The sequence below is a fragment of the Scyliorhinus torazame genome, chromosome 14 (genome assembly GCF_047496885.1).
Source record: "Scyliorhinus torazame isolate Kashiwa2021f chromosome 14, sScyTor2.1, whole genome shotgun sequence".
NCBI classification, from domain to species: domain Eukaryota; kingdom Metazoa; phylum Chordata; class Chondrichthyes; order Carcharhiniformes; family Scyliorhinidae; genus Scyliorhinus; species Scyliorhinus torazame.
Genome location: NC_092720.1, coordinates 174,681,447 through 174,702,872, shown reverse-complemented (window position 1 = coordinate 174,702,872; position 21,426 = coordinate 174,681,447).

Here is a 21,426-nt window from a genome sequence, read left to right as displayed (position 1 = left end):
CTGAGGTCATTCAGGCAGAACGAATTCGGAAACATTGAACGGCTTCATCCTCGTGGTTCGGCTGATTGTTCACACATGTAGCACCTTCAATCCTAACAACTGTTTTATAGATTCTTCTGTATTGTATACCGAATCCAGGGAATGATTTGGACAGGTTTCACTTCCTTTCTGACGTCTCCTAGTTGAAATTAAACTTGGTGAGCCATTAGAGACCATTGATGATAACATGCAGTATTGCAGCCAAATAGCTATTCTGCGTGCTGTTATTGCACCGACAGTGAACGTGCCACGTTGATAATTTTTCCTTCCTATTTATATACAGATGTTTGCGTGTCTCTTCTACGTTAATTACTTTTTTAAAAATCTTTTTATTGGCATTTTCAATATTTATAAACAGTTATATACATGTTGGCCGTGTTTATTTATTGTATTTTACTGAAAGGTTTGCACTGTCCGTCACTTAATTTACCCTATTTACATTGTGCCACACTGTGGCTCGGCGTGTGGCCTCACCCGCTCTCTCCCCCCCCCCCAGTCCGCCCCTCCCTGCCCCCCTCACCCCTTTGTCCCCCCCCACCCTGTTCACTCCTCTTCCTCCCCCTTTCATCGATCCCCGTCGACTTCGGCTGTGTTTCCCCTCCGATTGTGGGGAGGGGTTGCTCACACCCTCCCACGTTGTTCCCTTTTGTGTCTTTTCAACCTTTTCTCCTCTGCCTCCCTCTTCGCTCCCTCGGCTTGCGCACTCCTATATTCGCCCCCCACCCCTCCCCCATTTTTGTTTTCCTTTAACCTTTCCCTTTTCCTTCTATCATTCCCCATCTGTCTCGTTCTGGTTGGCCTCGAGCTGGTTCTGAAACAGGCCGACGATCTGCCCCCGTGCGTTTAGGAAGCCTTCCTCCAACCCTCTTCCACACGTGGGGAAATTCTGAAAGGTCTACAAGCCAGTCCACAGCTGTGGATGGTACTGATGATCACCAGCCGAGCAGGATTCTCCGGCGCACGATTAGGGAAGCAAAAGATTGGACGTCGGTCCTCTTCCCTCTGTGTAGCTTGGCCGCTCCGATACCCCCTAGATTGCCACAATTGGGCATGGCTTCACCCTCACACTCACAACATTGGGCATAGCCTCGGAGAAGGCTGTCCAGAAGCCAGCAAGTTTGGGGCAGGCCCAAAACATGTGGGTGTGGTTGGCGGTCCCCTCTGGCACCGTTCACATTTATCCTCCACCTCTGGGAAGAAGCTGCTCATTCGGGTTCTGGTCAGGTTTGCTCTGTGCACCACGTTGAGCTGCATAAGGCTGGGTCTTGCGCAGGAGGAGGTGGAGATCGCCCTGTTCAGTGCCTACCTCCAAAGTCCCCACCCCATTTCTGTCCCCAGTTCATCCTCGCATTCCACCTGGTCTTATCTAGTGATGTTCGGGCTCAGTGCAGCAGCTGTCCATACAGCTGGTCATTGGATAGACATATGGACGATAAGGGAATAGTGTAGAGGGGCTTTAGAGTGTTTTGACTGGTCGGCACAAAATCGAGGGCCGAAGGGCCTGTACTGTGCTGTAATGTTCTATGTTCTATACATTGTCCCACAGATTCCCCCTTATTTACTGTCTGTGCTTATTAGGTCCTCGAGTAGTGGTAGTCTTCGGAGCCCCGGGGTACTCTACTGTCTCTTTGCGGAAGAAGTGTTTTATTTGCCGGTGTCTAATTTCCTGTTGTCGGCAGTTCCCAGTCCCCCATCAGTTTGTCCTGTGTCGCCAGTCTGTGCCCTACACAAAAGTCCCTGACAGTCAGTGTGCCCCCGTCCGGTCTCCATTTCCTGAAGGTGGTGTCTCGCATGGCTAGTGGGAATTTGTCATTGCCACAGATGGGAGCCATGGGGGACATCTTAATGAGCCCGAAGTACTGTCTCAATTGGGCCCATGTTTTCATCGTGGCTGCTGCCACTGAGCTTGATGTGCATTTTGGCGAGGGGGACGGGAGTGCTGCTGTCGTCGTTCCCTCGGAGGAGGCCTCCTCCATCTGTAGACACTCTGAGTTCTGTTCGTTTACCCATCCCCGCACTATTTCCGCAGTGGCTGCCTACTGGTAGTACTGCAGGTTTGGTAATTTCAAGCCACCTTTGATTTGCCTCCTTTGCATTGTCAGTTTGGGAATACTCGTGTTCTAACACCCCTCCCCCCCCCCCCCCCCCCACACACACACACACAAAAAAAGGCCATAATTAAATTATCTACGTTGTGGAAAAAGGCCTTGCGGATGAAGATCGGTATGGATCTAAACAGTAATAGGAAACTCGGCATCGTCTGCACTCGACCCCGCCTGGGAGAGTGGGAGTGTGCCCCACCTCTGTAGGTCCTTTTTTACTTACTTCAACAGGATGGTCAGGTTCCACTTGTGGCTGTGTGTCCACTTTCTGGCTATTCGGGTCCCCAAGTATCGGAATGTGTTCTGGGCTGTTTTAAACAGGAGCCCCTCCAGTGCTGCCTATCCCTCGTTTGGGTTCACTAGGAATGCCTAACTTTTGCCCAGGTTAAGGTCGTCGCCCTAGAATGTTCGAAACTCTTTTAGGATCTGCATGATTGTCTTCAGTCCTTCCTGCGGTTTGAAGACACATAGGAGCTGATCATCCACATAGAGTGAGACTATATGTTCTCTGTCTCCTCTCTGGATGCCCTTCCAGCTTTGCGCATGCCGCAGGGTTATCGCCAGTGGTTCCATCACCAGTGCGAACATGAGCAGGAACAACAGGCATCCTTGCCTTGCGTGTCTTTGTAGCTGGACGTTTTCAGAGCTGGTGGTGTCAGTTTGAACGGTCGCCTTGGGGGTCGCCTTGGGAGCGTTGTACAGGAGTCTCACCCAGGCGGTCAACACCCCTCCTAGCCAAATTTATCCTGTACCTCGAGGAGCTACTTCCATTCGACCTGGTGTTCTCTCCCTCGGGGCTGTCATTCTTACATTCAGCAGCCGCCGGATATTTGCAATGAGTTGCCTACCTTTGACAAAGCCCATTTGGACCTCTGCGACAGCCTCTGGTATGCAGCTTTCCAGTCTTTTGGCCAAGACATTTGCGAGTATATTCACGTATATATTCAGCCGTGAAATGGGTCTGTATGATCCGCATTCTGTCTGGTCTTTATCCCTTTTGGGTACCAGCAACAAAATGGCCAGCGCTAGCATAGGAGGCAGAATGCCCCATGCCAGCGAGTGTGCATTACGTGTGGGCCAGATGCTTTTGTAGAAGTCCTCCTGGAACGCTGCATGGAGCTGATGCTCTCCATGATTTCGCCCAGATCTACTGGTGCTTTCAGCTCCCCCCCCCGCCCCCCCCCCCACGTCTTCCGTCCCCCACGATTGGTAATTCCAGTCCGTCGAGGAACCGTTTCATCCCTGCGTCCCTGTCAAGTGGCTCGGAGTTGTCTACTCATCAGAAAAATGTCTCGAATGCCTGATAGACCTCTTTTGGTTCTACTACCAGCCTGCCTCTGTCATCCTTTACAAGAGCTATTTCCCAGATGGCTGCCTTCTTTCTCGGCTGGTGACCCAGTCGGCGGCCAGCCTTGTCCCCATGATCGCACAAGGCCCCCATGTTTGGCGGAGTTGGTACTTTGCTTTCCTGGTTGATAGCAGGTTAAATTCCATTTGTTCTGCGCGACGCCCCCACCCCCCCGTCCCTGCTTCTTCCTGTCCCGTAACAGCCTCCCCGAACAGGCGCCGGAATGTGGCGACTAGGGGCTTTTCACAGTAACTTCATTTGAAGCCTACTTGTGACAATAAGCGATTTTCATTTCATTCATTTCATTTGCTGCCTTTTCCTTTCCACCAGCAGCTCTCCGGTCGGGGCCACAGTGTACTGCCTGTCGACCTCCAGAATGAAGTCAACCAGCTGCTGCCTCAGCGACTTCTTTTCCTATCTCTGCATGCCTTGTAGGCTATAATCTCTACTCTAATCACGGCCTTCAGTGTCTCCCAAAATGGGAAGGGTGAGACCTCCCCGTTTTGACTGTTACTTTTGTAATCGCCCACCATATTTTTTGGAAGGAGGCCTTTTCGGCCAGCAGGTCCGTACTAATCCTCAGCATGGGGCAGTGGGCACTGCCCGTCTCAAACCTCATGTTCATTTACTGTGGAGCATGATCGGAGATGACGATCGCGGAGTGTTCCACTCTTATTATCCCTGGAAACACCGAATTCCCCACGACAAAGAAGTCGATGCGGGTGTACACCTTGTGGTACGAACCTCCATGGGTTCACTGCCCGATCTGCTCCATGAATATTCCCAATACCCCAGCCATGTCTGCCTTTTTCCCCGTTCTGGGATTTGATCGTTAGATCAGTGGGTCCTGTATGCAGTTAAAGTCACTCCCCATAAGCAGTCGATGTGTATAAATGTGAGGGATACACGCCATGCTCTTTTTTATGAATTCTGTGTCATCCTACTTGGGAGCGTACACATTTACCAGGACTGCTGGTGACCCTCCTTGGTCACCACTGACTATAACATACCAACCCCCTGGGTCCGTAATCGTCTTGGCCTCCGCTAACCTCGTCCTATAGCTGATCAGTATGTCTACTCACCTAACTCTCATCCCGCAACATGAGTGGTACGTCTATCCTACCCAGACCATCCTTACCAGCAGTTGGTCGTTCTCCCTCAGGTGCTTTTCCTGTCGGTAAATTATGTCCGCGTTCAGGCATCTTAGGTGGGCGAAGACTCTGGATCTTTACCCAGCCGTTAAGTCCCCTTATGTTCCGGGTAACAATTCTGGTGGTGGGGGGGGGGGGGTTTCTGATCCCCTTATCCTGCAGGATCACACATATTTATCTGATGGACACGCCCCTGCACTCCGGGCTTACCCTTTGTAAGGTGGGCATCCAATAGCTGCGGTTCCCGCTCTCGGCATGAGGTCGGGCAACTGCGCTCCGGGGTTACCCATTTGCCAAGGGGCACCCAATATGGCCGCCAACTATGTGTCTGCTACGTGGGTGCGCCCCTGCACTCTGGAGTCTTTTTCTGCACAGGGGCCCTTCCGATTGGCTGGTTGTGGCGCCATCTTGGTTCCTCGCCCTGCCCCATGCCTGCCGGGGCATGTGTCTTTCTCGTTGCCTATCCTTATCTGTCTTTTGGTTCCCTTTCTGTTCTGCACGGCGCGTCCCCGTCCCTGCTTCTTCCTGTCTCTATCCCCTCCGTCTGCCATCCCTCTGTTTCTGCCCCTGTGTTCTCCCCCTCTTCTGCGCTGTCCCCCCCCCCCCCCCCCACACACACACTTTTGGTCAGGCTGTCTCTCTCCCTTGAGAGATGTGCCACAGCTCCCTTAATAGAACATAGAACATTGAACAGTACAGCACGGAACACGCCCTTCGGCCCTCCATGTTGTGCCGAGCATTGTCCGAAACCAAGATCAAGCTATCCCACTCCCTGTCATTCTGGTGTGCTCCATGTGCATATCGAATAACTGCTTGAAAGTTCCTAAAGTGTCCGACTCCAGTGTCACAGCAGGCAATCCATTCCACACCCTAACCACTCTCTGTGTAAAGAAACCTATCTCGGACATCCCTCCTACATCTCACACCCTGAACTTTATAGTTACGCCCCCTTATAACAGCTATATCGACCCGAGGACGTAGTCTCTGAACGTCCACTCTATCTATCCCCTCATTATCTTACTGTCTGTCTTCCTGTGCTAGCCCTCCTTGCAACTACGGTGGTTCACCTCCCTGTGCTGGACTAACCATGGCCCTGTTTTACCTACCCACATCAACTCCTTATGTCACCTCTTTGCGTCCTTTAACTGTTGGCGCTCCCCTTTCCCTCTTTCCCCTTCTCAGACTGAGGGAAGAGATGAACCTAAAAACGAGGCAACACAGTTCCGTGCAAAACATAGTCCATATCATTGTCTTTGTTTTCGGTCCGTCCTCCACTCTCATTCCCTTTCATCCTCTGCCCCTGCCGCTTTCATCACTGCCGCATCTGCTCTCTCTCCTGGTTGTTCGTTTTCCCGAACTCATCAGCCTCCGCCAGGGTGAAATAATATTCCTCCCCGCTATGTCACCCAGAGTCTGGCCACGAATAACATACCACATCACATTCCTCTTTATAGAGCACCGATATTGCTCTATTTATTCGGCCCTCATTTTTGCCAGGTCCGCCACAATGCCCTGGTACACCCTTATTATTTGCTCTTCCTGCGGGCATGACCTCGTCTGACAGGCCCATCTCAGGATTTTCTCCATGTCCTGGAATTGGTGCAGCTTCTCAATTAACGCCCTCGGCTGCTTCCCGGCTTTGGGTCTAGGCCGAAGCGACCTGTGTGCCCAGTCGATCTCTGGGGGGGGGGGGGGGGGGTAGCAAGTCGTCCCTTCCCACTAGCTTGCACAGCCCTTGGGCGATATAGCCCGTTGTGGCCCTTTCCTCAATCCCCTCTCGCAAGGCCACGATTCAGACGTTTTGTCGCCTGCACCTATTTTCCTGGTCCTCGTCCTTCCCTTTTAGGCTTCCCTTGGCGCCACCACCCTATTCACCTCGGTCTCCCGAGCCACAATTCTGTAGTTCTGGTACGTTGATGCTTTCTCCAGGTCCAGTATCGTCTTCTCCTGGACCACAATCTTCCGCCCCGGGCCTTCTATCGTGGGATGCATGGGTGCTATCGCTTCCTCCACAACCTGCTTCACTACGAACTGGAGTTCCATCCTGTCCGCTTCCTTCATGGCGGTCGGTTCCTTTTTCAACACGTTCCTCCATCCGTCCCCTGTGTGTGTGTGTGTGTGTGTATGGGGGGGGGGGGGGGGGGGTCGTTGTCTGCCCCTGTTCCGCCGTTCCGTTCCGCGACCTTTCTCCTTCCTGGTTCGCCTCGGCCTCGGCCTTGCCACCTGGGGCCGCCGGTATGCTCGCCCGTTGTCCCTGCCCTTTTCCTTCGCTGTTGCTTCTGAATTCTCGCCGTCCCCTCGATCTCTTGTTCGCAGGCATCCTCTTTTCTTCTCGTGCTTTTGGTGCCTTTTCCGTTCGGGTGAGTTTCAGGAGGCCTTTTGGGCCAAAATCTCAAGTAAATTTACTGTGCTGGGTTCGACAGGGAGGAGAGCCACCTGATGTGCGCCCGCTCAGCACACTGCCGCTTGGAAATCAGGAAGATCTTCTATGTTGATTGAGGACCTCAGTGAACTTTGAACGTTGTCATCTCTTGACGTCCTTATTCTCCTGGTTGGACGCGCAACCTAAACTTTCTATCCATGTTTATTGATTCAAAATTCTGCCGTCAAATTTGACATCCCACCAAATTCCACTCGCCCTTACTGATTTGCAAAATGTCTCTCAGCCGCACCATTGTTTAAATTTCATGTCCTTATCCCTGACTGCTAATGTCACCATAGTCTCAGAATTCCTCATTGCCTTCTCTGTATCCGCTGAAAGCTCACCCCTACCATTGGAACTGGGCTTTCTTACCAGAACTGCGTTCGCCACGTTCCATTTTTAGCTATCTAATCACAGCTGAATGATATGGAACAGTGACTTTGCTTCCAAATAAGCACCATTACTGTGCTGTCACAGAATTTCTTTTTTTTTCTCCTTCGTCCCACTCACCCCATACTGTACACACGTGCCCTCATTTACAGACGTGCTGCCAGCTTCAGATCTCCACCATCTCTCGAGGCCTCTTTTATTGGACACCATGTTAATTGATTAGTGTGAATTCAGATTTGTTTGCAGCATGAGAAAGCAACCCATTATCATCTGATTCAAGGAGTTGTAAAGTTACTTGCTATTTATATCGAGCAGTTGCTTGGAAGTCATAGCAATTCCGCATTCGACCGATTCAGGTGATTTGAGGAGGATACGAGGGGACCTGAGGAACCGAGTTTTTACTGGTGGGTTAATGGAATTCACAGCTCTTATTGGTGGTTCTGGCTGTACCGCCCTTTCGTTTAACAGATATCAGTCAATCCATCGGTATGGAAGCACGGGGGTGTTCCTCAATCGGAAACCCTGGTTCAACCAAAGGGTTCACGCCCTGCTGAAGTTCCGGACGGAGTCGTTCAAGTCTGATGAACTTGACCTATATATGAAGTCCAGGTACGACATTTGGAAGGCCATCAGGAATGCCAAAAGAGAGTACTGCATCAAACTACAGTCCGAGGCAAATGACACAAACCCACGAAGCCAATGGGATATCCAGAATATCTGGGACTGGAGCACCCCTCCCCGATGAACTGAACAAGTTCTGTGCCAGGTTTGAACAGTCAGCCAATCCATCAGTGCACCCGCCCGATCAGATCTGGACACACCCATCTCCACGATTATAGCCTCAGAGGCGAGAGCAGTCTTCTTGAAAGTGAACCGCAGAAGGAAAGGTCCCCGACGAAGTCCCTGGGCAAGAACTCAGAGCCTGCGCAGCCCAGCTGGCGAGTGTATTCGCAGACATCTTCACCACCTCAATCCCCACTCTGAGCTCCCCACCTCCTTCAAGCAGACCAAGATAATACTAATACCAAATAAGACAAGGTAGCCTGCCTCAACATTTACCGACCAGTGGCCCTGATGTCTGCTATCATGAAATGCTTCGAGTGGCTAGTCATGAGACGGATCAACGCCAGCCTCCCAGAGAGTTTCGACCATTGCAATTCACCTATGACTGCAACTGCTTCACAACAGATGTTATCACCCTGGCTCTACAATGAACACTCGAACACCTGGACAGCAAGGACATTTACGTGAGACTGCTGTTCATAGACTACAGTTCTGCCTTCAACACCATTATCCCGATCTTGGACTTGACCTCTCCCTGAGCAACTGGACCCTTGACTTCCTCACCAACATACCGCAGTCTGCAGGATAGGCAACAGCAGCTCCTCCACAATAGTCTTCAACACCGGGGCCCTGCAAGAATGTGTGCTCTTTTCCCTACTGTACTATCTATACACACACGACTGTGTGGCAAGATTTAACACCAAGTCAATCTATTTTTGCGGATGATATGACTGTCGTGGGTCGTATCTCAAACAACAACGAATCATTGTACAGAAAGAAGATAGATTACTTGGTTGGATGGTGTACCGAAAACAACCTCTCTCTAAATGTCGGCAAGACCAAGACCAAGGAACTGATCATCGACTTCAGAAAGAATAACACGACACACACTCCCATCTGCATCAATGGCTCCGAAGTGGATATGGTCGAAAGCTTTAAGTTCCTGGAGGTCACCATCACCCACAGTCTGTCCTGGTCCACTCATGTTGATGCAACAGTCAAGAAAGCCCAACAGCATCTCTATTTCCTACAGAAGCTAAATACATTTGGCATGTCTGCGTCGATTCTCACAAACTTCTACAGATATACCACAGAAAGCATCCTATCCGGCTACATCACAGCTTGGCATGGCAACCGCTCGGCCCTAGATCGCCAGAAACTGCAGAGTGTGATGCACTCAGACCAACGCATCACACAAGATTGCCACCTTCACATTAATTCTGTCTGCATCTTCTGCTGCCTCAGGAAGGCAGACAACATTATCAGACAGCCCACTCAACCAGGCTTTGGCTTCTTCCAGACCCTTTCATCAGACAGAAGATACAGAAGTCTGGAGACTCGCAGATCCAGACATAGGAACAGCTTCTTCCTCACAGCTACTAGACTCCTCAACGACTCTCCCTCGGACTGATCTTTTCCTCCTAAGAACACTATTCATGACGCCCTATGCTGCTCTTGTTCATGTATCTGCTTTGTTTGGACTCTTGTTCCGCACTGCAACCAATCACCTGTTTGTCGATGTACGATTTGTTAATGTTCTCTGTTGATTATCCTTTTTTTGTCCACTGTGTACATTCTGTATACATTCCCTTGGCCGCAGAAAAATATTTTCCACTGTACTTCGTACATGTGACAATAAATTAAATCAAATCAAACCATTGAGTCTGCCCTCTGAAATAGCATCCCACCAAGACCACCAGCCCGACCAAACCCCATAAAATAACTTTCACATCTTTTGACAATTTGCCAATTCGCAAATCTCCGATGCATCGACAGTGGAATCAATATGTTGCACTCCGCACATAGAGTGAATGACACTAGAATACCATGGACTGGATTCTCCGGTTTGGAGACTACGTCCCCACACCGGCATGGGAACGATGTCGGGAAACTTTCGCAAAACGGCCACGGATTCCCCATTTTGCTAGGGGCTAGCAGGGAGGCAACGTAGAGCACCCGGTTCTAGCTGCCGATGTGGCATGGGAACTGCAGTGCCCATGACCGCGCATGCGAACGGCGGCGTCTTGCAGCGCCGCACCATACTTCATGGCAGTTGCCACTCGCGGATCCAGCACGCAAAATAGTCCCTCCCTTCGGCCGGCTCGCACACCCCAGATCGCTTCCCCATAATGCCCCCCAGCCCCCAATATGTCCACACCTGCACATGGATCGGCCCCTCCCCCGACTGTGGCGGCGGTGGACTGAGTCCACAGCCGTCATGCTGAGTCCCCGATGGATGAGAGGATGAGAGAGCACCGCCGTTTGGGAATTCGGCGGTCGGGGACGGAGCATCACAAGGCGGGCCTCAGTCAACAGACGGCCATAGATACAACATGCGGCATTTTCGCACTTTTCAGGGAGCGGAGCATTTCGAAAGCGGCGTCTCCCCTGATTTTGGCATCATCGGGGATTCTCTGCCCCATCGCCAAACACGATTTCGGCGTCGGGGCTCAGAGAATCCAGCCGCAATTGCGGGTCTGACACATTAATCTCTGGGGCCTCCACAATGTCCGACTGCACCGCAGGAAATTCCCAATTGCGACTTTCACTTGTGCTAATGAAAATCTGGAAACAGACGATATGCCTGATGTGCAGAAGGAGGAGATAGGACATGCAGAAGTGCGACAATGGGCTGTCAGTTCTACACTGGCTGGGCTGGCTGGAGGGGGAGGGAGTCTGGCAGTGCCACTGGGGAGCAAGTTATGGGCCGTGGGACCTGGGCGATTCCGGACAGGACCAGGATGTCGAGGCATGCACCGGGATTGCTAAGGCCTCCAAAGGCAACGACCTTGCTGAACACTCAACTGTCGACCACCCATGGCCCGTGGTTGTCCAGAGTGATGCTGGCCATATGTTTTCCCCCACATCACCACCTCCACCATACACCCTGCAGCCCGCCACTCAACCACCTATGTACGCTAGCCCCCACCCTCCGCCATATCACCCACCCCCAATCGGCCACCACCCACCGGTGAGCAGCACCAGGCCCACGCAGGTTCTGTCTATCTCCCACAATAGGCCCTACAGGGGGCGTCCCGCTGACATAGGCAGCACCAGCCGACGGTACCCCTGGTAGTAGGAATGGGAACCAGTAGGAATGGGAACTAGGGGCTGGTTTAGCACAGGGCTAAATTGCTGGCTTTGAAAGCAGACCAAGGCTGGCCAGCAGCACGGTTCAATTCCCGTACCAGCCTCCTCGAACAGGCGCCGGAATGTGGCGAATAGGGGCCTTTCACAGTAACTTCATTTGAAGCCTACTTGTGACAATAAGCGATTCTCATTTCATTTCATTTTTCATTTCATTTCACCCAGTGCCTTTAACGATTCCAGGCAGCAGAGGCGCGAGGGGTGCAGAGACGGTGGATTGAGGGGGAGGGGGGCATTTGGTGCAGGATCCACAATGCCATCTGTACTAAATTAAGATAGCGCATTGGACCTTGTTGGGTACGTGGGCAGGCCCAATGATAACATGCCGGCCTGTCACCATTTTGTAGACAGTGGATATTGAAATTAAACCAGCACTATTAGCCTTCCTCCTCGTGGCCCCAGCCCTGATAGATGCATTGCGATTATACGAGCTGCAACTGCTCGAGGAGGAGAATGCTCCCGCAGTGGAGCCTGCCGCACAGGAAGAGGAAGCAGATAGTGAGGATGGGACGCTTGCTGACCAAATGTACGAGGAAGAGGAAGTTCCAACGAGGAGTTGCATGAGGCCTCGTGTGTCCTGACACCGCCTGCCATTCGCGGACCAGCTGGACCGTGTATGTCATTGAAGAGTCTAGCTGAGCAGTGGGACAGTGAGACATGTCTGACAGGAGGAGGTGATCGATGGGATACATGTCGCCCTACGGCCACCAGCAGATGATAGGCGGGGCTTCACAAACCGAAAGCGGTTCTACTTGGTGAACGTGCAGCTGGTGTGAGTATTTGATCCGCATCGTGCCCGTCTGCAACCGAAACCTTGACAGTGTGAATTACGTCTTCATCAAGGCACTCTCGATGAGTGCTGAACTCTTCTATGTGCCCTCTCTGCTGGGGAATTTGCTCCTGTGCGACAGGCGTTGTCCACTGCAGTCGTGGCTGATGAGGCCTACATAGAGGCTACAGAGGGATGCAGAGATCAGCTGCAATGACGCCCATGCCGTGACCAGGGGCATGATCAAGCGGAGTTCCCCATCCTGAAGTTGCGGTTTAGGTCTCTTGACCGCTTTGGGTTTCCATTCTAGCATCAGGAGCCTGTTGTATCCTCCACAACATAGCGCAGCAGACGAGAGATGCACTGGAGCAAAAGGGTAAACGCAGGCCTCGTCTGACAAGAAGATTGCTGGAAGGCCAAGGATGGACAGGATATCGTTACCTGTCAGACATGGGAAGCCAGAATAATGCGCGAACAAGCGCCGATGCACACAGGAAACTGATCATCTCCTGCTTCACTGACAATATTGGTGACACTGCAACGCCCAGGTTAAGGCAGCCCTGTCCTAGGCCTCGCTCACCACTTGCACAGATTGCCCCAGATCTTGGATATCTTGACCAATGGCTGAAACCTTCATCCCTAAAGCAACCACCGTGGACGCCACACATGCGGTATTGGCCTGGGTGGCATGCATGGTCGGCAGCACTTCCTGCTTAGGCACACCGTTGAACTCCTCCAATTGAACAAGTAGGTGCTGGGTGCTTGCTAACAACCCCTCGTGCAGTCACATCTACACAACTAAAGGGACCATTCATGACAGAAGATGAAATCCTTCTGGACAGCAGCTATCCCTGGGGTCGGCCTCCCTCCGGCCGGCCGCAACTTCGGGAGTTCGAGAGGCAATGGCAAACGGAAGGCTGAAAATTACCGGACGACAGACAGAGGCAACAAAGTTTTAAGAACGGGAAAACGTGTTTGTAATAAAGCCACGCACAGAAGCGCCGTTGCAATTTCCATGTGGGGCTCGCACTTGGCTTCCTGTGAGGTGGTAACCCTGTCCTGGGCCAAGGCCACCGCCCGTACAGAATTCCCGCCTTGGACATGCTGATTCATAACCGCAACCCTCGTCCTTAATGCCTCCATCGCAGACGTCACCAGTGCGGTATTGGCCTGGTGTTACACATTGTTTGCTCCACCTCCTGCTCTTGCACACGGTTGGACTCCTCCACTTGTGCCTGTAGATTCTTAACGCTCACTGTCTGCTCCACATGTAGTTCCTAGCTCTGCCACTGCATCTCCACGATCGATTGGACTGTTTGTTCCTGAAATCCGAAACCCGCTGGACGGCTGCTCGTTCCTGGGGTAGGCCCGCCCACTTGGGTATATCGGACCAGCTGTGTGGTGCTCAACAAAGAGTGTTCCAGGAGCCTCTTCACTAAAGTGCCCGACCATGGTGAGTGTCTCTGAGATGGTGGAGGATGTTCGATTTAGCGTTGATGAGAAATCATGTTATCATGGACTCGGGTTCGAGGCGTCCTGAGTCTCGGGTCAAAGGCTGCTGTCCAGGATGCTCTGATTGTCACTGCATGGCTCACGGGAGGGCTTCATCTGTGGCACTGGCTGGGGTGGAGAACACAGAATGGACCGCCCCATCACCAGCAGGTGGTGTGTTGGTGAGGGTGATGGTGAGGGTGATGCTGTGGGGGGTGAGGGTCGTTTGTGGGTGATGGTGGGTGACTGGCTTTGGGTGAGGGGGTTGTTTTCACACCTGTCATGAGGACCGCAACTCAGCAGGCTCTCACTTCCTGACCCATGGCCGACCTCCAACCCAGCGATCTCATTTTCTTCCAGACCACCAAACACTTTCAGGGCCCTCTGCTCAGCCACAGTGAGGGGCCGCAGGTCTGGTAGCCACCCTCCAATTTTCTCTGGTTCCGGATAGTTATGGACAGCTTTGATCCCATTCACCCCAAGTACTACATCTAGCCGCCTCTTGAATATATTCAATGTTTTGGCAGCAATTACTTCCTGTGGTAATGAATTCCACAGGCTCACTACTCTTTGGGTGAAGAAATGTCTCCTTATCTCTGGCCGAAATGGTTTCCCCTGAATCCTCTGACTGTGACCCCTGGTTCTGGACGCACCCATCATTGGTAACAACTTCCCGTTAGAATTTTATAAGTTTCTATGAGATCCCCCCTCATTCTTCTGAACTCCAGCGAGAACAATCCCAACCTAATCAATCTCTCCTCATACGACAGTGCTGCCATCCCTGGAATCAGTCTGGAAAACCTTCGCTGCACTCCATCGAGAGCAAAAACACCCTTCCTCAGAGAAGGAGACCAAAACTGCACACAATACTCCAGGTGTGGCCTCATCAAACGCCTGTATAATTGCAGCAACATATCCCTGCTTCTATACACGAAACCTCTCGCAATGAAGGCCAACATACCATGAGCCTTCTCTGCCGCCTGCTGCACCTGCATGTTTATCTTCAGCGACTGGTGCACAAGGATACCCAGGTCCCGCTGCACACTCTGCTCCCTGAATTTACAACCATTCAGGTCGTAATCTGCCTTCCTGTTTTTGCTTCCAAAGTGAATAACCTATCACTTATCCAAATTAAATACAGCATCTGCCATTGATTTGCCCACTCGCCCAAACTGTCCTGATCATGCTGTATGATCCCTGCATCCTCGTCACAGTTCATCCTCCCACCTAACTTGGTATCATCTGCACGCTTTGAGATGTTACATTTTGTTCCCTCATCCAAATCATTCATATATATTGTGAATATCTGGGGCCCCAGCACCGAATCCTGTGGTACCCCACAAGTTTGTGCCTGCCAATTAGAAAAGCACCCATTAATTCCTACTCTTTTTTCCTCTCTGCGACTAGTTCTATATGCACAATCTCTCATGCAGGACTTTGTCAAATGCCTTCTGAAAGTGCAAATATACCACATCAACTGGCTCCCAATTGATGGTCGTGATCGTGAGTTTGGAAAGCACTGCATAAGGAATCATGGCGAGTTCCTGCAGTGCATCATATAGATGGTAAACGTGGCTGCCAGTGTTCGTCTTTGGTGGAGGGATTGAATGTTTGTGGAAGGGAAGCAATCAAATGAGCTGCTTTGTGCTGGATGGTTTCGAGCTTCCTGAATGTTTTGGAGATGCACTCATCGGGAAAGGGAAGATTATTCCATGACACACCTGATTGTGTATTCGAGCTATTGGACATGGTTTGGGGCGCCAGGAGTTGAGTTATTCAGCGTGCGATTTCTAGCCTTTGACCTGCTGTGGTAGCCAGAGTGTTAATACAGCTAGTCAGTTCAGTTCCTGATGACTGCCAGGATGTTGATTGTGAGGATTCAGTGATGGTATTGTCATCAAATGTCAGCGATGTTTGGATCCTTTCTTCTCGGAGATGTTCATTGTCTGCCTCCTGTGTGGGGCGAATGTAACTTGCCATTCGTCAACTCAAGCCTGGATATTATCCAGGTCTTGCTGCATTTGGACATGGACAGCTTCATTATGTGAGGTGTCACGAATCATGCTGAAAATTGTGCAGTCATCTGCGAAGATCCCTACTTCTGACCTCCTGATGGAATGGAGATCATTGATGAAGCAACTGAAGATGGTTGGGCCTTAGACACTACCTTCAGGAACACCTGCCATGAATTCCTGGAGCTGGGATAATTGAACCACAACCATTGCAACCATCTTCCTTTTTTACCAGGTATGATTAAAACCAGCGGTGAGTTTTCTCTCTGATTTCCATTGACCCCAGCTTTGCTGGGGATCTGCTGAGGCCATGCTCAGCGAAAAGCTGACTTGATGTCCAGGGCAGTCACTGTTGCATCACCTCTGGCATTCTTAATTTACTCCAATTAAGTGGCGCCTCCCTTCTTTCACACTGTGATTTCCAGTTGGCTCCCATTCTCTCTTCCCTTCACTATGCTTTTTTCTGAACGCACATTATTTCTCACTCTATGGACGGTTCATGAATTGCTTCTCAAAATGTAAACCCTCAAGGTGCCAGCTGTACTTTAACCTAAAGCTTGAGATCTACAGGCAAATGAGCAATATTCCTAATCACTGCCGCTGCTTTCAGACACATGAGATCGAAGGCAGGACATGTCTATGGGAAAGTAGAAAGCCAAAGAAAGAGAGTGAGAGTCAACAGATGGTGGACCGCAGGCCTCCAGAAGCAGATTGGTTCGTGGACAGCACCTTGGTTCGTATTGCTCTCTCTCTCTCTCCCTCCCTTTCGTTCACAATCTCTTCCCTTGTCTCTCTCCATCCCTGCATGTGCTTTTCTCTCCCTTCATCTTCACTTGAATAATTGGTCCAGTCCATATCTTTCTCTAGATTCCTCGACCTATCTTTCTATGACAAGAAAGCATATGGATGCTTGACCATTACAGGGGGAATCGAGTATAAAAACTGGCAAGTCATGCTGCAGTTGTCTAGAACCCTGTTAAGGCCACATTTGGAATATTGCACACAACTCTGGTCGTCACACCAGAAGGATGTGGAGGCTTTGGAGAGGTGAGAGGAGGTTTACCAGGATGTTCCTGGTCTGTAGAGTGTTAGCTATGTAGAGAGGCTGAATAGACTCGGACTGCGTCCATTAGAAAGAAGGAGGTTGAGGGGTGACCTCCTAGAGGTCTATAAGATTATGAGGGACATGGATAGAGTGGGCGGACAGGCACCCTTTCCCTGGAGGGAGGTGTCAGTCTTCAGGAGGCATAGGTTGAAGGTCCGTGGAGCAAAGTTTAGAGGAAATGTGCGAAGCAGGTTATTTACGCAGAGGGTGATGGGTGCGTTGCTAGGGGAGGTTGTGAGAGCAGATAGATTAACGGCGTCCAAAAGGCATAAGAACATAAGAACTAGGCGCAGGGGTAGGCCATCTGGCAACCTCGAGCCTGCTCCGCCATTCAATGAGATCATGGCTGATCTTTTGTGGACTCAACTCCACTTTCCGGCCCGAACACCATAACCCTTAATCCCTTTATTCTTCAAAAAATAATCTATCATTATCTTAAAAACATTTAATGAAGGAGCCTCTACAGCTTCACTGGGCAAGGAATTCCATAAATTCGCAACCCTTTGGGTGAACACGTTCCTCCTAAACTCAGTCCTAAATTTACTTCCTCTTATTTTGAGGCCATGCCTCCTAGTTCTGCTTTCACCCACCAGTGGAAACAACCTGCCCGCATCCATCCTATCTATTCCCTTCATAATTTTATATGTTTCTATAAGATACCCCCTCATCCTTCTAAATTCCAACGAGTACAGTCCCAGTCAACTCAACCTCTCCTCGTAATCCAACCCCTTCAGCTATGGGATTAACCTAGTGAATCTCCTCTGCACACCCTCCAGCACCAGTATGTCCTTTCTCAAGTAAGGAGACCAAAACTGACCACAATACTCCAGGTGTGGCCTCACTAACACAATTGCAGCATAACCTCCCTAGTCTTAAACTCCACTCCTCTAGCAATGAAGAACACAATTCCATTTGCCTTCTTAATCACCTGTTGCACCTGTAAACCAACTTTTTGCAGCTCATGCACTAGCACACCCAGGTCTCTCTGCACAGCAGCATGTTTTAATATTTTATCATTTAAATAATAATCCCTTTTGCTGTTATTCCAACCAAAATGTATAAACACATCTTGACAAACACATGGTTAGAATGCGTATCGAGGGATACGGCACAAGGAAGTGGTGAGGGTTTTTGCAAAGGTTGGTATCATGACAGGTACAGGCTTGGTGGGCCGAAGGGGCTGTTCTTGTGCTGTATTGTTCTTTGTTCATTGACAATCTCTTCCTCTCTTCTCCAGTATCCCTGCGGTCTGTGTCACGCTCTTCGTCGGCCCTTTCTTTCTTCATCAACGTTTTTAATTATCTCTCTCTGGCTCTTCCTCTTCCTTCACCACCACAACGCCTCAATCCCTACCCCACCGCTCACCAGGAAACATATATTTCTGCCTATCTCTCATCCTGTCGCAGCATTTGAAAAAGTATTAGATGCCCTAGATAAACCTTGCCCCGCCATATCTTACCTCCAATGCCTAAATTACATTAACATTCGAGATTTAATCAGTGAAATCCCGCTAATACGTGATCTCAATTAGTCGAACTTTCACAACATCATTAACACTGGTCCAAATTAAGAGGTAGGTGTTGTTACCTGCGGCTTTCCCTAACCTGCGTCTCAGTCTCTCACTGTGCTGCTGTCTATTTCCCAGCCAGCATCTCTCAGTAGATTCGTACGCTCCTGCACCTCTAGATAGACATTAAAACCCAATTCTAAATGTGTTCTCCCACGAACCTGCTTGTTTTTAAACACCATCATAGGTTATCATAGAATTATCATAGAATTTATAATGCAGAGGGATGCCACTCGGCCCATCGAGTCTGCACCGGCTCTTGGAAAGAGCACCCTACCCAAGGTCAACAACTCCACCCTATCCCAATAACCCAGTAACCCCACCCAACACTAAGGGCAATTTTGGACACTAAGGATAATTTATCATGGCCAATCCACCTAACCTGCACATCTTTGGACTGTGGGAGGAAACCGGAGCACCCGGAGGACACCAACGCACACACGGGGAGGTTGTGCAGACTCCGCACCGACAGTGACCCAAGCCGGAATCGAACCTGGGACCCTGGAGCTGTGAAGCAATTGTGCTATCCACAATGCTACCGTGCTGCCCGATTTGATTCGGCTGAACTCATTAAATTATCTCTACACGAATGATTGCTCACAGAGATTTGTCAAAACTAACAGATAGAAGTGTCCGATATTCGGATAACTCTACATCCAAAGGTGACCATAAGAAATAAGAGTCCTAATCTAATCATAATTACAGTGTTGAAGAGTCAGACGTGGGAACGGGGTCTGATTTCTATTCCATTCATGAAGTAATGATACACAGAACAGATCTATGCCGAAATAATCTTTGCGAAATTGCAAAACAATCTTCCAAATCGAAGAAAGATGACAGGGCATTTTGGGAAGAAAGTGATTTGCACATTTATAAAATATATATCTTACAGCCTCTTGCAGTAAACACATTTCCGTCCACTTCAAGTGCAAATATTTCCCAAAGCATGCCTGCTTTAAAGGAAAATATGTATGATGGCGTGGCATCGGTTAGTCAGGACGAGGGCAGGAAGGACGTGAAGTGGCGCCAATCAAAAAACTGGTTAATCCGAGTTTTTTGTGAATATCCAGAACGCTAATTCACGGTGAAAGGAGCAAAGAGCTGAACTAACAAAGAAACATTTTTTTTTAAATGAGGGGAACGTGGCTGGAGAATCTTGTAGTGGTATTAAGTGTCCAGAACCTGTGGATAGGTGAAACACCAAAACGGGGGCGATGTCAAACCCGGCAAGAGAACTATGGGTATTTATAGGGCAGATAGGGGCAGTGGATCGGTCGACTCTCACATACCCACAGGATAAGGATTTTTCATTCTTCGTTCAGGGACACAGCGTCTATGCCCGTTTTGACTTCTTTGTGGTGGAGAAATCGGTGCTTCCAGGGATGGTAAGAGTGGGAAACTCTGCGATCGTAATCTCCAGTCATGCTACATATTACATGAATGTGAGTTTGGAGCCATGCCGTGCCCAAAGCACCCCATGAAAGTTGGCCACGGCCCCCCTGGCCGACAAGGCCTTCTGCAGGAAAATATCACAGGCCAGAGAGTAGTATATTACTAAGAACCAGGACAGGGAGATCCCAACCTCCACGTTCTGGTAGCGCTGAAGGCTGCTACCAGAGGAGAGATTATCGCTTACAGAGACAGTGAAAAGAGGGCGGCAAGACAACAATCGGTTGACTCCATGTTGGGGATGGACAGGTGAGACTCCGAGCCCCGACTCTAGAACTTCTTGGGAGAATAGAAAGCTACAGATGGACATTCACCTTCTGTCCAACAGCAATGCAATGCACCAACTCCGCCAGACACGGGGGACCTTATAGGAACAGGATGAAAACCCAGTCCCCTGCGGCTCACAAGTTGAGAAAGCAGGCAGCCATGAGATAAATATCGCAGGGTAGGGACAACATGACATTTGAGGCCTTATACCGGGGACTGTATACCTCTGACCCCCCCCCCCCCCCCCCCCCACTACCCGCACCCCCCGAAAGGGACTCGGGGACGAAACCGTTTCTCGACGGACTGGAAATGCCAGCCGTGGGGGAAGAGAAGAGGGGGAGATGGTCCCCAAGTGACCTCTGTGGAAAATCCATGGCAGTACCGGCCCGCACTTGGAGGAGACGTTTGCAGACTAGCAAGAAGCACCCTGCCTCCAACTGTACAAGAAACCAGTATCTCTCTGATACGCAAGAAATACAAAGGCCCGAACGAATGTGGATCTTGGGTCTCTTGCATTTTTGATGACCGTCGTCGCTCATTCCCCGCAAATGCTGAATCCGATGTGTTTGCATGTGTAGTTTAATGAATAGCCAAACAACTTTTTAAACAAGAACAAAACTGTAGCCATTTTATGTGAACATTTCTGATAGATTTCCATCCAATTCCTGAACCGTTTTCCTTCGACCAAAACATTAAAATAAACAGATCTGAAGTCAGTGCTATGGGTAACGTCGTCCGGACTGGCATCCAGTGCAGGAAGAAACTGCATGACCTCCTCAGGGTGGCCAGGGTGACTAGGCAGTCCTGTGCCCCTGGCACCAACCCTCCTCCCCCCTACACACACATAACCCGAACACTCCCTGCCACCAATCCCGGGGGGTGGCCGCCCCCCACCGTGCCCCACATGCCAGCACCCATGTCAGCCACAATGGCCGGGTGCCCTGGCCACTGATACCATCACCTACCCAACCCAAGGGCCGCGTGCATCGGAATGTCTAACAGTGTCGTGATTATGTTTGTCCCCACCCACCCGCAGGAGAAGGCCAGGCACAACCGCCGGGAGCAGGAGAAGACCGGAGGGGGACCACAAGACCTGCGCCCGCACCGTGCCTGAGCAGAGAGCACTGGACGTGGTCGGCGGCCCGGAGTAAAGGCAGATCACCGACACGAAGGTCGGCGGCGGGCGAGCAAGCGAGACCCTGCTCAGTTGCACGTGTGGGCACCCCTCCAATTATACCGGGGACCCACCTCACTCCCTTTAGGCCACACCACCTTCCCCCCTTCACCCCTTCAGCCCACCCCCTCAGCCTTCACTCCCCTCGACCCTCACCCCCCCTCTCACCTCCTTCACCCTTGCTTCCCCCTATGCCGACCCCCCGGGTCG